Source organism: Lepisosteus platostomus, chromosome 8 (assembly GCF_059453375.1).
Source record: "Lepisosteus platostomus isolate fLepPlt1 chromosome 8, fLepPlt1.hap1, whole genome shotgun sequence".
Classification (NCBI taxonomy): Eukaryota; Metazoa; Chordata; class Actinopteri; order Semionotiformes; family Lepisosteidae; genus Lepisosteus; species Lepisosteus platostomus.
The window spans coordinates 34,203,498-34,218,460 of record NC_142618.1 but is presented as its reverse complement, the minus strand read 5'-3'; positions in this window follow the sequence as shown (position 1 = coordinate 34,218,460).

Below are 14,963 nucleotides of genomic sequence, written 5' to 3'. Positions count from 1 at the left end.
GAAAAACACGTTTTCAAAAGTGTGCTGTTAATGCCCCATAACTTACATGGGGGTGACCAAACTTGCAGAAACATGTTTATTTCTGCTGAAAAACATGTTTTGACACTTTCTGCACACTGGGGTTAAGAGCTGAGTGTGTGGGCTCTTTTGAGCCTTGCAGTTACATAGGGATTCAGTTGTCTGAAAAAACGCGTTTATTTCGGGCTTAAAAACACGTTTTCAAAAGTGTGCTGTTACTGCCCCATAACTTACATGGGGTTGACCAAACTTGCAGAAACGTTTATTTCTGCTGAAAAACACGTTTTGACACTTTCTGCACACTGGGGTTAAGAGCTGAGTGTGTGGGCTCTTTTGAGCCTTTCAGTTACATAGGGATTCAGTTGTCTGAAAAAACACGTTTATTTCGGGCTGAAAAACACGTTTTCAAAAGTGTGCTGTTACTGCCCCATAACTTACATGGGGGTGACCAAACTTGCAGAAACATGTTTATTTCTGCTGAAAAACACGTTTTGACACTTTCTGCACACTGGGGTTAAGAGCTGAATGTGTGGGCTCTTTTGAGCCTTTCAGTTACATAGGGATTCAGTTGTCTGAAAAAACACGTTTATTTCGGGCTGAAAAACACGTTTTCAAAAGTGTGCTGTTAATGCCCCATAACTTACATAGGGGTGACCAAACTTGCAGAAACATGTTTATTTCTGCTGAAAAACATGTTTTGACACTTTCTGCACACTGGGGTTAAGAGCTGAGTGTGTGGGCTCTTTTGAACCTTGCAGTTACATAGGGATTCAGTTGTCTGAAAAAACGCGTTTATTTCGGGCTGAAAAACACGTTTTCAAAAGTGTGCTGTTACTGCCCCATAACATACATGGGGTTGACCAAACTTGCAGAAACATGTTTATTTCTGCTGAAAAACACGTTTTGACACTTTCTGCACCCTGGGGTTAAGAGCTGAGTGTGTGGGCTCTTTTGAGCCTTTCAGTTACATAGGGATTCAGTTGTCTGAAAAAACACGTTTATTTCGGGCTGAAAAACACGTTTTCAAAAGTGTGCTGTTACTGCCCCATAACTTACATGGGGGTGACCAAACTTGCAGAAACATGTTTATTTCTGCTGAAAAACACGTTTTGACACTTTCTGCACACTGGGGTTAAGAGCTGAGTGTGTGGGCTCTTTTGAGCCTTTCAGATACATAGGGATTCAGTTGTCTGAAAAAACACGTTTATTTCGGGCTGAAAAACACGTTTTCAAAAGTGTGCTGTTACTGCCCCATAACTTACATGGGGGTGACCAAACTTGCTGAAACATGTTTATTTCTGCTGAAAAAACATGTTTTGACACTTTCTGCACACTGGGGTTAAGAGCTGAGTGTGTGGGCTCTTTTGAGCCTTGCAGTTACACAGGGATTCAGTTGTCTGAAAAAACGCGTTTATTTCGGGCTGAAAAACACGTTTTTAAAAGTGTCCTGTTACTGCCCCATAACTTACATGGGGGTGACCAAACTTGCAGAAACATGTTTATTTCTGCTGAAAAACACGTTTTGACACTTTCTGCACACTGGGGTTAAGAGCTGAGTGTGTGGGCTCTTTTGAGCCTTTCAGTTACATAAGGATTCAGTTGTCTGAAAAAACGCGTTTATTTCGGGCTGAAAAACACGTTTTCAAAAGTGTGCTGTTACTGCCCCATAACTTACATGGGGGTGACCAAACTTGCAGAAACATGTTTATTTCTGCTGAAAAACATGTTTTGACACTTTCTGTACACTGGGGTTAAGAGCTGAGTGTGTGGGCTCTTTTGAGCCTTGCAGTTACATAGGGATTCAGTTGTCTGAAAAAACGCGTTTATTTCGGGCTGAAAAACACGTTTTCAAAAGTGTGCTGTTACTGCCCCATAACTTACATGGGGGTGACCAAACTTGCAGAAACATGTTTATTTCTGCTGAAAAACATGTTTTGACACTTTCTGCACACTGGGGTTAAGAGCTGAGTGTATGGGCTCTTTTGAGCCTTGCAGTTACATAGGGATTCAGTTGTCTGAAAAAAACGCGTTTATTTCGGGCTGAAAAACACGTTTTCAAAAGTGTGCTGTTACTGCCCCATAACTTACATGGGGGTGACCAAACTTGCAGAAACTTGTTTATTTCTGCTGAAAAACATGTTTTGACACTTTCTGCACACTGGGGTTAAGAGCTGAGTGTGTGGGCTCTTTTGAGCCTTTCAGTTACATAGGGATTCAGTTGTCTGAAAAAACGCGTTTATTTCGGGCTGAAAAACACGTTTTCAAAAGTGTGCTGTTACTGCCCCATAACTTACATGGGGGTGACCAAACTTGCAGAAACATGTTTATTTCTGCTGAAAAACACGTTTTGACACTTTCTGCACACTGGGGTTAAGAGCTGAGTGTGTGGGCTCTTTTGAGCCTTTCAGTTACATAGGGATTCAGTTGTCTGAAAAAACACGTTTATTTCGTGCTGAAAAACACGTTTTCAAAAGTGTGCTGTTACTGCCCCATAACTTACATGGGGGTGACCAAATTTCAGAAACATGTTTATTTCTGCTGAAAAACATGTTTTGACACTTTCTGCACACTGGGGTTAAGAGCTGAGTGTGTGGGCTCTTTTGAGCCTTTCAGTTACATAGGGATTCAGTTGTCTGAAAAAACACGTTTATTTCGTGCTGAAAAACACGTTTTCAAAAGTGTGCTGTTACTGCCCCATAACTTACATGGGTGTGACCAAATTTCAGAAACATGTTTATTTCTGCTGAAAAACATGTTTTGACACTTTCTGCACACTGGGGTTAAGAGCTGAGTGTGTGGGCTCTTTTGAGCCTTGCAGTTACATAGGGATTCAGTTGTCTGAAAAAACGCGTTTATTTCGGGCTTAAAAACACGTTTTCAAAAGTGTGCTGTTACTGCCCCATAACTTACATGGGGTTGACCAAACTTGCAGAAACATGTTTATTTCTGCTGAAAAACACGTTTTGACACTTTCTGCACACTGGGGTTAAGAGCTGAGTGTGTGGGCTCTTTTGAGCCTTTCAGTTACATAGGGATTCAGTTGTCTGAAAAAACACGTTTATTTCGGGCTGAAAAACACGTTTTCAAAAGTGTGCTGTTACTGCCCCATAACTTACATGGGGGTGACCAAACTTGCAGAAACATGTTTATTTCTGCTGAAAAACACGTTTTGACACTTTCTGCACACTGGGGTTAAGAGCTGAGTGTGTGGGCTCTTTTGAGCCTTTCAGTTACATAGGGATTCAGTTGTCTGAAAAAACACGTTTATTTCGGGCTGAAAAACACGTTTTCAAAAGTGTGCTGTTAATGCCCCATAACTTACATGGGGGTGACCAAACTTGCAGAAACATGTTTATTTCTGCTGAAAAACATGTTTTGACACTTTCTGCACACTGGGGTTAAGAGCTGAGTGTGTGGGCTCTTTTGAGCCTTGCAGTTACATAGGGATTCAGTTGTCTGAAAAAACGCGTTTATTTCGGGCTGAAAAACACGTTTTCAAAAGTGTGCTGTTACTGCCCCATAACTTACATGGGGTTGACCAAACTTGCAGAAACATGTTTATTTCTGCTGAAAAACACGTTTTGACACTTTCTGCACACTGGGGTTAAGAGCTGAGTGTGTGGGCTCTTTTGAGCCTTTCAGTTACATAGGGATTCAGTTGTCTGAAAAAACACGTTTATTTCGGGCTGAAAAACACGTTTTCAAAAGTGTGCTGTTACTGCCCCATAACTTACATGGGGGTGACCAAACTTGCAGAAACATGTTTATTTCTGCTGAAAAACACGTTTTGACACTTTCTGCACACTGGGGTTAAGAGCTGAGTGTGTGGGCTCTTTTGAGCCTTTCAGATACATAGGGATTCAGTTGTCTGAAAAAACACGTTTATTTCGGGCTGAAAAACACGTTTTCAAAAGTGTCCTGTTACTGCCCCATAACTTACATGGGGGTGACCAAACTTGCAGAAACATGTTTATTTCTGCTGAAAAACACGTTTTGACACTTTCTGCACACTGGGGTTAAGAGCTGAGTGTGTGGGCTCTTTTGAGCCTTTCAGTTACATAGGGATTCAGTTGTCTGAAATAACGCGTTTATTTCGGGCTGAAAAACACGTTTTCAAAAGTGTGCTGTTACTGCCCCATAACTTACATGGGGGTGACCAAACTTGCAGAAACATGTTTATTTCTGCTGAAAAACACGTTTTGACACTTTCTGCACACTGGGGTTAAGAGCTGAATGTGTGGGCTCTTTTGAGCCTTTCAGTTACATAGGGATTCAGTTGTCTGAAAAAACACGTTTATTTCGGGCTGAAAAACACGTTTTCAAAAGTGTGCTGTTAATGCCCCATAACTTACATAGGGGTGACCAAACTTGCAGAAACATGTTTATTTCTGCTGAAAAACATGTTTTGACACTTTCTGCACACTGGGGTTAAGAGCTGAGTGTGTGGGCTCTTTTGAACCTTGCAGTTACATAGGGATTCAGTTGTCTGAAAAAACGCGTTTATTTCGGGCTGAAAAACACGTTTTCAAAAGTGTGCTGTTACTGCCCCATAACATACATGGGGTTGACCAAACTTGCAGAAACATGTTTATTTCTGCTGAAAAACACGTTTTGACACTTTCTGCACCCTGGGGTTAAGAGCTGAGTGTGTGGGCTCTTTTGAGCCTTTCAGTTACATAGGGATTCAGTTGTCTGAAAAAACACGTTTATTTCGGGCTGAAAAACACGTTTTCAAAAGTGTGCTGTTACTGCCCCATAACTTACATGGGGGTGACCAAACTTGCAGAAACATGTTTATTTCTGCTGAAAAACACGTTTTGACACTTTCTGCACACTGGGGTTAAGAGCTGAGTGTGTGGGCTCTTTTGAGCCTTTCAGATACATAGGGATTCAGTTGTCTGAAAAAACACGTTTATTTCGGGCTGAAAAACACGTTTTCAAAAGTGTGCTGTTACTGCCCCATAACTTACATGGGGGTGACCAAACTTGCTGAAACATGTTTATTTCTGCTGAAAAAACATGTTTTGACACTTTCTGCACACTGGGGTTAAGAGCTGAGTGTGTGGGCTCTTTTGAGCCTTGCAGTTACACAGGGATTCAGTTGTCTGAAAAAACGCGTTTATTTCGGGCTGAAAAACACGTTTTTAAAAGTGTCCTGTTACTGCCCCATAACTTACATGGGGGTGACCAAACTTGCAGAAACATGTTTATTTCTGCTGAAAAACACGTTTTGACACTTTCTGCACACTGGGGTTAAGAGCTGAGTGTGTGGGCTCTTTTGAGCCTTTCAGTTACATAAGGATTCAGTTGTCTGAAAAAACGCGTTTATTTCGGGCTGAAAAACACGTTTTCAAAAGTGTGCTGTTACTGCCCCATAACTTACATGGGGGTGACCAAACTTGCAGAAACATGTTTATTTCTGCTGAAAAACATGTTTTGACACTTTCTGTACACTGGGGTTAAGAGCTGAGTGTGTGGGCTCTTTTGAGCCTTGCAGTTACATAGGGATTCAGTTGTCTGAAAAAACGCGTTTATTTCGGGCTGAAAAACACGTTTTCAAAAGTGTGCTGTTACTGCCCCATAACTTACATGGGGGTGACCAAACTTGCAGAAACATGTTTATTTCTGCTGAAAAACATGTTTTGACACTTTCTGCACACTGGGGTTAAGAGCTGAGTGTATGGGCTCTTTTGAGCCTTGCAGTTACATAGGGATTCAGTTGTCTGAAAAAAACGCGTTTATTTCGGGCTGAAAAACACGTTTTCAAAAGTGTGCTGTTACTGCCCCATAACTTACATGGGGGTGACCAAACTTGCAGAAACTTGTTTATTTCTGCTGAAAAACATGTTTTGACACTTTCTGCACACTGGGGTTAAGAGCTGAGTGTGTGGGCTCTTTTGAGCCTTTCAGTTACATAGGGATTCAGTTGTCTGAAAAAACGCGTTTATTTCGGGCTGAAAAACACGTTTTCAAAAGTGTGCTGTTACTGCCCCATAACTTACATGGGGGTGACCAAACTTGCAGAAACATGTTTATTTCTGCTGAAAAACACGTTTTGACACTTTCTGCACACTGGGGTTAAGAGCTGAGTGTGTGGGCTCTTTTGAGCCTTTCAGTTACATAGGGATTCAGTTGTCTGAAAAAACACGTTTATTTCGTGCTGAAAAACACGTTTTCAAAAGTGTGCTGTTACTGCCCCATAACTTACATGGGGGTGACCAAATTTCAGAAACATGTTTATTTCTGCTGAAAAACATGTTTTGACACTTTCTGCACACTGGGGTTAAGAGCTGAGTGTGTGGGCTCTTTTGAGCCTTTCAGTTACATAGGGATTCAGTTGTCTGAAAAAACACGTTTATTTCGTGCTGAAAAACACGTTTTCAAAAGTGTGCTGTTACTGCCCCATAACTTACATGGGGGTGACCAAATTTCAGAAACATGTTTATTTCTGCTGAAAAACATGTTTTGACACTTTCTGCACACTGGGGTTAAGAGCTGAGTGTGTGGGCTCTTTTGAGCCTTGCAGTTACATAGGGATTCAGTTGTCTGAAAAAACGCGTTTATTTCGGGCTTAAAAACACGTTTTCAAAAGTGTGCTGTTACTGCCCCATAACTTACATGGGGTTGACCAAACTTGCAGAAACATGTTTATTTCTGCTGAAAAACACGTTTTGACACTTTCTGCACACTGGGGTTAAGAGCTGAGTGTGTGGGCTCTTTTGAGCCTTTCAGTTACATAGGGATTCAGTTGTCTGAAAAAACACGTTTATTTCGGGCTGAAAAACACGTTTTCAAAAGTGTGCTGTTACTGCCCCATAACTTACATGGGGGTGACCAAACTTGCAGAAACATGTTTATTTCTGCTGAAAAACACGTTTTGACACTTTCTGCACACTGGGGTTAAGAGCTGAGTGTGTGGGCTCTTTTGAGCCTTTCAGTTACATAGGGATTCAGTTGTCTGAAAAAACACGTTTATTTCGGGCTGAAAAACACGTTTTCAAAAGTGTGCTGTTAATGCCCCATAACTTACATGGGGGTGACCAAACTTGCAGAAACATGTTTATTTCTGCTGAAAAACATGTTTTGACACTTTCTGCACACTGGGGTTAAGAGCTGAGTGTGTGGGCTCTTTTGAGCCTTGCAGTTACATAGGGATTCAGTTGTCTGAAAAAACGCGTTTATTTCGGGGTGAAAAACACGTTTTCAAAAGTGTGCTGTTACTGCCCCATAACATACATGGGGTTGACCAAACTTGCAGAAACATGTTTATTTCTGCTGAAAAACACGTTTTGACACTTTCTGCACCCTGGGTTTAAGAGCTGAGTGTGTGGGCTCTTTTGAGCCTTTCAGTTACATAGGGATTCAGTTGTCTGAAAAAACGCGTTTATTTCGGGCTGAAAAACACGTTTTCAAAAGTGTGCTGTTACTGCCCCATAACTTACATGGGGTTGACCAAACTTGCAGAAACATGTTTATTTCTGCTGAAAAACACGTTTTGACACTTTCTGCACACTGGGGTTAAGAGCTGAGTGTGTGGGCTCTTTTGAGCCTTTCAGTTACATAGGGATTCAGTTGTCTGAAAAAACACGTTTATTTCGGGCTGAAAAACACGTTTTCAAAAGTGTGCTGTTACTGCCCCATAACTTACATGGGGGTGACCAAACTTGCAGAAACATGTTTATTTCTGCTGAAAAACACGTTTTGACACTTTCTGCACACTGGGGTTAAGAGCTGAGTGTGTGGGCTCTTTTGAGCCTTTCAGATACATAGGGATTCAGTTGTCTGAAAAAACACGTTTATTTCGGGCTGAAAAACACGTTTTCAAAAGTGTCCTGTTACTGCCCCATAACTTACATGGGGGTGACCAAACTTGCAGAAACATCTTTATTTCTGCTGAAAAACACGTTTTGACACTTTCTGCACACTGCGGTTAAGAGCTGAGTGTGTGGGCTCTTTTGAGCCTTTCAGTTACATAGGGATTCAGTTGTCTGAAATAACGCGTTTATTTCGGGCTGAAAAACACGTTTTCAAAAGTGTGCTGTTACTGCCCCATAACTTACATGGGGGTGACCAAACTTGCAGAAACATGTTTATTTCTGCTGAAAAACATGTTTTGACACTTTCTGCACACTGGGGTTAAGAGCTGAGTGTGTGGGCTGTTTTGAGCCTTTCAGTTACATAGGGATTCAGTTGTCTGAAAAAACGCGTTTATTTCGGGCTGAAAAACACGTTTTCAAAAGTGTGCTGTTACTGCCCCATAACTTACATGGGGGTGACCAAACTTGCAGAAACATGTTTATTTCTGCTGAAAAACATGTTTTGACACTTTCTGCACACTGGGGTTAAGATCTGAGTGTGTGGGCTCTTTTGAGCCTTGCAGTTACATAGGGATTCAGTTGTCTGAAAAAACGCGTTTATTTCGGGCTGAAAAACACGTTTTCAAAAGTGTGCTGTTAATGCCCCATAACTTACATGGGGGTGACCAAACTTGCAGAAACATGTTTATTTCTGCTGAAAAACATGTTTTGACACTTTCTGCACACTGGGGTTAAGAGCTGAGTGTGTGGGCTCTTTTGAGCCTTGCAGTTACATAGGGATTCAGTTGTCTGAAAAAACGCGTTTATTTCGGGCTTAAAAACACGTTTTCAAAAGTGTGCTGTTACTGCCCCATAACTTACATGGGGTTGACCAAACTTGCAGAAACATGTTTATTTCTGCTGAAAAACACGTTTTGACACTTTCTGCACACTGGGGTTAAGAGCTGAGTGTGTGGGCTCTTTTGAGCCTTTCAGTTACATAGGGATTCAGTTGTCTGAAAAAACACGTTTATTTCGGGCTGAAAAACACGTTTTCAAAAGTGTGCTGTTACTGCCCCATAACTTACATGGGGGTGACCAAACTTGCAGAAACATGTTTATTTCTGCTGAAAAACACGTTTTGACACTTTCTGCACACTGGGGTTAAGAGCTGAGTGTGTGGGCTCTTTTGAGCCTTTCAGTTACATAGGGATTCAGTTGTCTGAAAAAACACGTTTATTTCGGGCTGAAAAACACGTTTTCAAAAGTGTGCTGTTACTGCCCCATAACTTACATGGGGGTGACCAAACTTGCAGAAACATGTTTATTTCTGCTGAAAAACACGTTTTGACACTTTCTGCACACTGGGGTTAAGAGCTGAGTGTGTGGGCTCTTTTGAGCCTTTCAGTTACATAGGGATTCAGTTGTCTGAAAAAACACGTTTATTTCGGGCTGAAAAACACGTTTTCAAAAGTGTGCTGTTAATGCCCCATAACTTACATGGGGGTGACCAAACTTGCAGAAACATGTTTATTTCTGCTGAAAAACATGTTTTGACACTTTCTGCACACTGGGGTTAAGAGCTGAGTGTGTGGGCTCTTTTGAGCCTTGCAGTTACATAGGGATTCAGTTGTCTGAAAAAACGCGTTTATTTCGGGCTGAAAAACACGTTTTCAAAAGTGTGCTGTTACTGCCCCATAACTTACATGGGGTTGACCAAACTTGCAGAAACATGTTTATTTCTGCTGAAAAACACGTTTTGACACTTTCTGCACACTGGGGTTAAGAGCTGAGTGTGTGGGCTCTTTTGAGCCTTTCAGATACATAGGGATTCAGTTGTCTGAAAAAACACGTTTATTTCGGGCTGAAAAACACGTTTTCAAAAGTGTCCTGTTACTGCCCCATAACTTACATGGGGGTGACCAAACTTGCAGAAACATCTTTATTTCTGCTGAAAAACACGTTTTGACACTTTCTGCACACTGCGGTTAAGAGCTGAGTGTGTGGGCTCTTTTGAGCCTTTCAGTTACATAGGGATTCAGTTGTCTGAAATAACGCGTTTATTTCGGGCTGAAAAACACGTTTTCAAAAGTGTGCTGTTACTGCCCCATAACTTACATGGGGGTGACCAAACTTGCAGAAACATGTTTATTTCTGCTGAAAAACATGTTTTGACACTTTCTGCACACTGGGGTTAAGAGCTGAGTGTGTGGGCTGTTTTGAGCCTTTCAGTTACATAGGGATTCAGTTGTCTGAAAAAACGCGTTTATTTCGGGCTGAAAAACACGTTTTCAAAAGTGTGCTGTTACTGCCCCATAACTTACATGGGGGTGACCAAACTTGCAGAAACATGTTTATTTCTGCTGAAAAACATGTTTTGACACTTTCTGCACACTGGGGTTAAGATCTGAGTGTGTGGGCTCTTTTGAGCCTTGCAGTTACATAGGGATTCAGTTGTCTGAAAAAACGCGTTTATTTCGGGCTGAAAAACACGTTTTCAAAAGTGTGCTGTTAATGCCCCATAACTTACATGGGGGTGACCAAACTTGCAGAAACATGTTTATTTCTGCTGAAAAACATGTTTTGACACTTTCTGCACACTGGGGTTAAGAGCTGAGTGTGTGGGCTCTTTTGAGCCTTGCAGTTACATAGGGATTCAGTTGTCTGAAAAAACGCGTTTATTTCGGGCTTAAAAACACGTTTTCAAAAGTGTGCTGTTACTGCCCCATAACTTACATGGGGTTGACCAAACTTGCAGAAACATGTTTATTTCTGCTGAAAAACACGTTTTGACACTTTCTGCACACTGGGGTTAAGAGCTGAGTGTGTGGGCTCTTTTGAGCCTTTCAGTTACATAGGGATTCAGTTGTCTGAAAAAACACGTTTATTTCGGGCTGAAAAACACGTTTTCAAAAGTGTGCTGTTACTGCCCCATAACTTACATGGGGGTGACCAAACTTGCAGAAACATGTTTATTTCTGCTGAAAAACACGTTTTGACACTTTCTGCACACTGGGGTTAAGAGCTGAGTGTGTGGGCTCTTTTGAGCCTTTCAGTTACATAGGGATTCAGTTGTCTGAAAAAACACGTTTATTTCGGGCTGAAAAACACGTTTTCAAAAGTGTGCTGTTACTGCCCCATAACTTACATGGGGGTGACCAAACTTGCAGAAACATGTTTATTTCTGCTGAAAAACACGTTTTGACACTTTCTGCACACTGGGGTTAAGAGCTGAGTGTGTGGGCTCTTTTGAGCCTTTCAGTTACATAGGGATTCAGTTGTCTGAAAAAACACGTTTATTTCGGGCTGAAAAACACGTTTTCAAAAGTGTGCTGTTAATGCCCCATAACTTACATGGGGGTGACCAAACTTGCAGAAACATGTTTATTTCTGCTGAAAAACATGTTTTGACACTTTCTGCACACTGGGGTTAAGAGCTGAGTGTGTGGGCTCTTTTGAGCCTTGCAGTTACATAGGGATTCAGTTGTCTGAAAAAACGCGTTTATTTCGGGCTGAAAAACACGTTTTCAAAAGTGTGCTGTTACTGCCCCATAACTTACATGGGGTTGACCAAACTTGCAGAAACATGTTTATTTCTGCTGAAAAACACGTTTTGACACTTTCTGCACACTGGGGTTAAGAGCTGAGTGTGTGGGCTCTTTTGAGCCTTTCAGTTACATAGGGATTCAGTTGTCTGAAAAAACACGTTTATTTCGGGCTGAAAAACACGTTTTCAAAAGTGTGCTGTTACTGCCCCATAACTTACATGGGGGTGACCAAACTTGCAGAAACATGTTTATTTCTGCTGAAAAACACGTTTTGACACTTTCTGCACACTGGGGTTAAGAGCTGAGTGTGTGGGCTCTTTTGAGCCTTTCAGATACATAGGGATTCAGTTGTCTGAAAAAACACGTTTATTTCGGGCTGAAAAACACGTTTTCAAAAGTGTCCTGTTACTGCCCCATAACTTACATGGGGGTGACCAAACTTGCAGAAACATGTTTATTTCTGCTGAAAAACACGTTTTGACACTTTCTGCACACTGGGGTTAAGAGCTGAGTGTGTGGGCTCTTTTGAGCCTTTCAGTTACATAGGGATTCAGTTGTCTGAAATAACGCGTTTATTTCGGGCTGAAAAACACGTTTTCAAAAGTGTGCTGTTACTGCCCCATAACTTACATGGGGGTGACCAAACTTGCAGAAACATGTTTATTTCTGCTGAAAAACACGTTTTGACACTTTCTGCACACTGGGGTTAAGAGCTGAATGTGTGGGCTCTTTTGAACCTTGCAGTTACATAGGGATTCAGTTGTCTGAAAAAACGCGTTTATTTCGGGCTGAAAAACACGTTTTCAAAAGTGTGCTGTTACTGCCCCATAACATACATGGGGTTGACCAAACTTGCAGAAACATGTTTATTTCTGCTGAAAAACACGTTTTGACACTTTCTGCACCCTGGGGTTAAGAGCTGAGTGTGTGGGCTCTTTTGAGCCTTTCAGTTACATAGGGATTCAGTTGTCTGAAAAAACACGTTTATTTCGGGCTGAAAAACACGTTTTCAAAAGTGTGCTGTTACTGCCCCATAACTTACATGGGGGTGACCAAACTTGCAGAAACATGTTTATTTCTGCTGAAAAACACGTTTTGACACTTTCTGCACACTGGGGTTAAGAGCTGAGTGTGTGGGCTCTTTTGAGCCTTTCAGATACATAGGGATTCAGTTGTCTGAAAAAACACGTTTATTTCGGGCTGAAAAACACGTTTTCAAAAGTGTGCTGTTACTGCCCCATAACTTACATGGGGGTGACCAAACTTGCTGAAACATGTTTATTTCTGCTGAAAAAACATGTTTTGACACTTTCTGCACACTGGGGTTAAGAGCTGAGTGTGTGGGCTCTTTTGAGCCTTGCAGTTACACAGGGATTCAGTTGTCTGAAAAAACGCGTTTATTTCGGGCTGAAAAACACGTTTTTAAAAGTGTCCTGTTACTGCCCCATAACTTACATGGGGGTGACCAAACTTGCAGAAACATGTTTATTTCTGCTGAAAAACACGTTTTGACACTTTCTGCACACTGGGGTTAAGAGCTGAGTGTGTGGGGCTCTTTTGAGCCTTTCAGTTACATAAGGATTCAGTTGTCTGAAAAAACGCGTTTATTTCGGGCTGAAAAACACGTTTTCAAAAGTGTGCTGTTACTGCCCCATAACTTACATGGGGGTGACCAAACTTGCAGAAACATGTTTATTTCTGCTGAAAAACATGTTTTGACACTTTCTGTACACTGGGGTTAAGAGCTGAGTGTGTGGGCTCTTTTGAGCCTTGCAGTTACATAGGGATTCAGTTGTCTGAAAAAACGCGTTTATTTCGGGCTGAAAAACACGTTTTCAAAAGTGTGCTGTTACTGCCCCATAACTTACATGGGGGTGACCAAACTTGCAGAAACATGTTTATTTCTGCTGAAAAACATGTTTTGACACTTTCTGCACACTGGGGTTAAGAGCTGAGTGTATGGGCTCTTTTGAGCCTTGCAGTTACATAGGGATTCAGTTGTCTGAAAAAAACGCGTTTATTTCGGGCTGAAAAACACGTTTTCAAAAGTGTGCTGTTACTGCCCCATAACTTACATGGGGGTGACCAAACTTGCAGAAACTTGTTTATTTCTGCTGAAAAACATGTTTTGACACTTTCTGCACACTGGGGTTAAGAGCTGAGTGTGTGGGCTCTTTTGAGCCTTTCAGTTACATAGGGATTCAGTTGTCTGAAAAAACGCGTTTATTTCGGGCTGAAAAACACGTTTTCAAAAGTGTGCTGTTACTGCCCCATAACTTACATGGGGGTGACCAAACTTGCAGAAACATGTTTATTTCTGCTGAAAAACACGTTTTGACACTTTCTGCACACTGGGGTTAAGAGCTGAGTGTGTGGGCTCTTTTGAGCCTTTCAGTTACATAGGGATTCAGTTGTCTGAAAAAACACGTTTATTTCGTGCTGAAAAACACGTTTTCAAAAGTGTGCTGTTACTGCCCCATAACTTACATGGGGGTGACCAAATTTCAGAAACATGTTTATTTCTGCTGAAAAACATGTTTTGACACTTTCTGCACACTGGGGTTAAGAGCTGAGTGTGTGGGCTCTTTTGAGCCTTTCAGTTACATAGGGATTCAGTTGTCTGAAAAAACACGTTTATTTCGTGCTGAAAAACACGTTTTCAAAAGTGTGCTGTTACTGCCCCATAACTTACATGGGGGTGACCAAATTTCAGAAACATGTTTATTTCTGCTGAAAAACATGTTTTGACACTTTCTGCACACTGGGGTTAAGAGCTGAGTGTGTGGGCTCTTTTGAGCCTTGCAGTTACATAGGGATTCAGTTGTCTGAAAAAACGCGTTTATTTCGGGCTTAAAAACACGTTTTCAAAAGTGTGCTGTTACTGCCCCATAACTTACATGGGGTTGACCAAACTTGCAGAAACATGTTTATTTCTGCTGAAAAACACGTTTTGACACTTTCTGCACACTGGGGTTAAGAGCTGAGTGTGTGGGCTCTTTTGAGCCTTTCAGTTACATAGGGATTCAGTTGTCTGAAAAAACACGTTTATTTCGGGCTGAAAAACACGTTTTCAAAAGTGTGCTGTTACTGCCCCATAACTTACATGGGGGTGACCAAACTTGCAGAAACATGTTTATTTCTGCTGAAAAACACGTTTTGACACTTTCTGCACACTGGGGTTAAGAGCTGAGTGTGTGGGCTCTTTTGAGCCTTTCAGTTACATAGGGATTCAGTTGTCTGAAAAAACACGTTTATTTCGGGCTGAAAAACACGTTTTCAAAAGTGTGCTGTTAATGCCCCATAACTTACATGGGGGTGACCAAACTTGCAGAAACATGTTTATTTCTGCTGAAAAACATGTTTTGACACTTTCTGCACACTGGGGTTAAGAGCTGAGTGTGTGGGCTCTTTTGAGCCTTGCAGTTACATAGGGATTCAGTTGTCTGAAAAAACGCGTTTATTTCGGGGTGAAAAACACGTTTTCAAAAGTGTGCTGTTACTGCCCCATAACATACATGGGGTTGACCAAACTTGCAGAAACATGTTTATTTCTGCTGAAAAACACGTTTTGACACTTTCTGCACCCTGGGTTTAAGAGCTG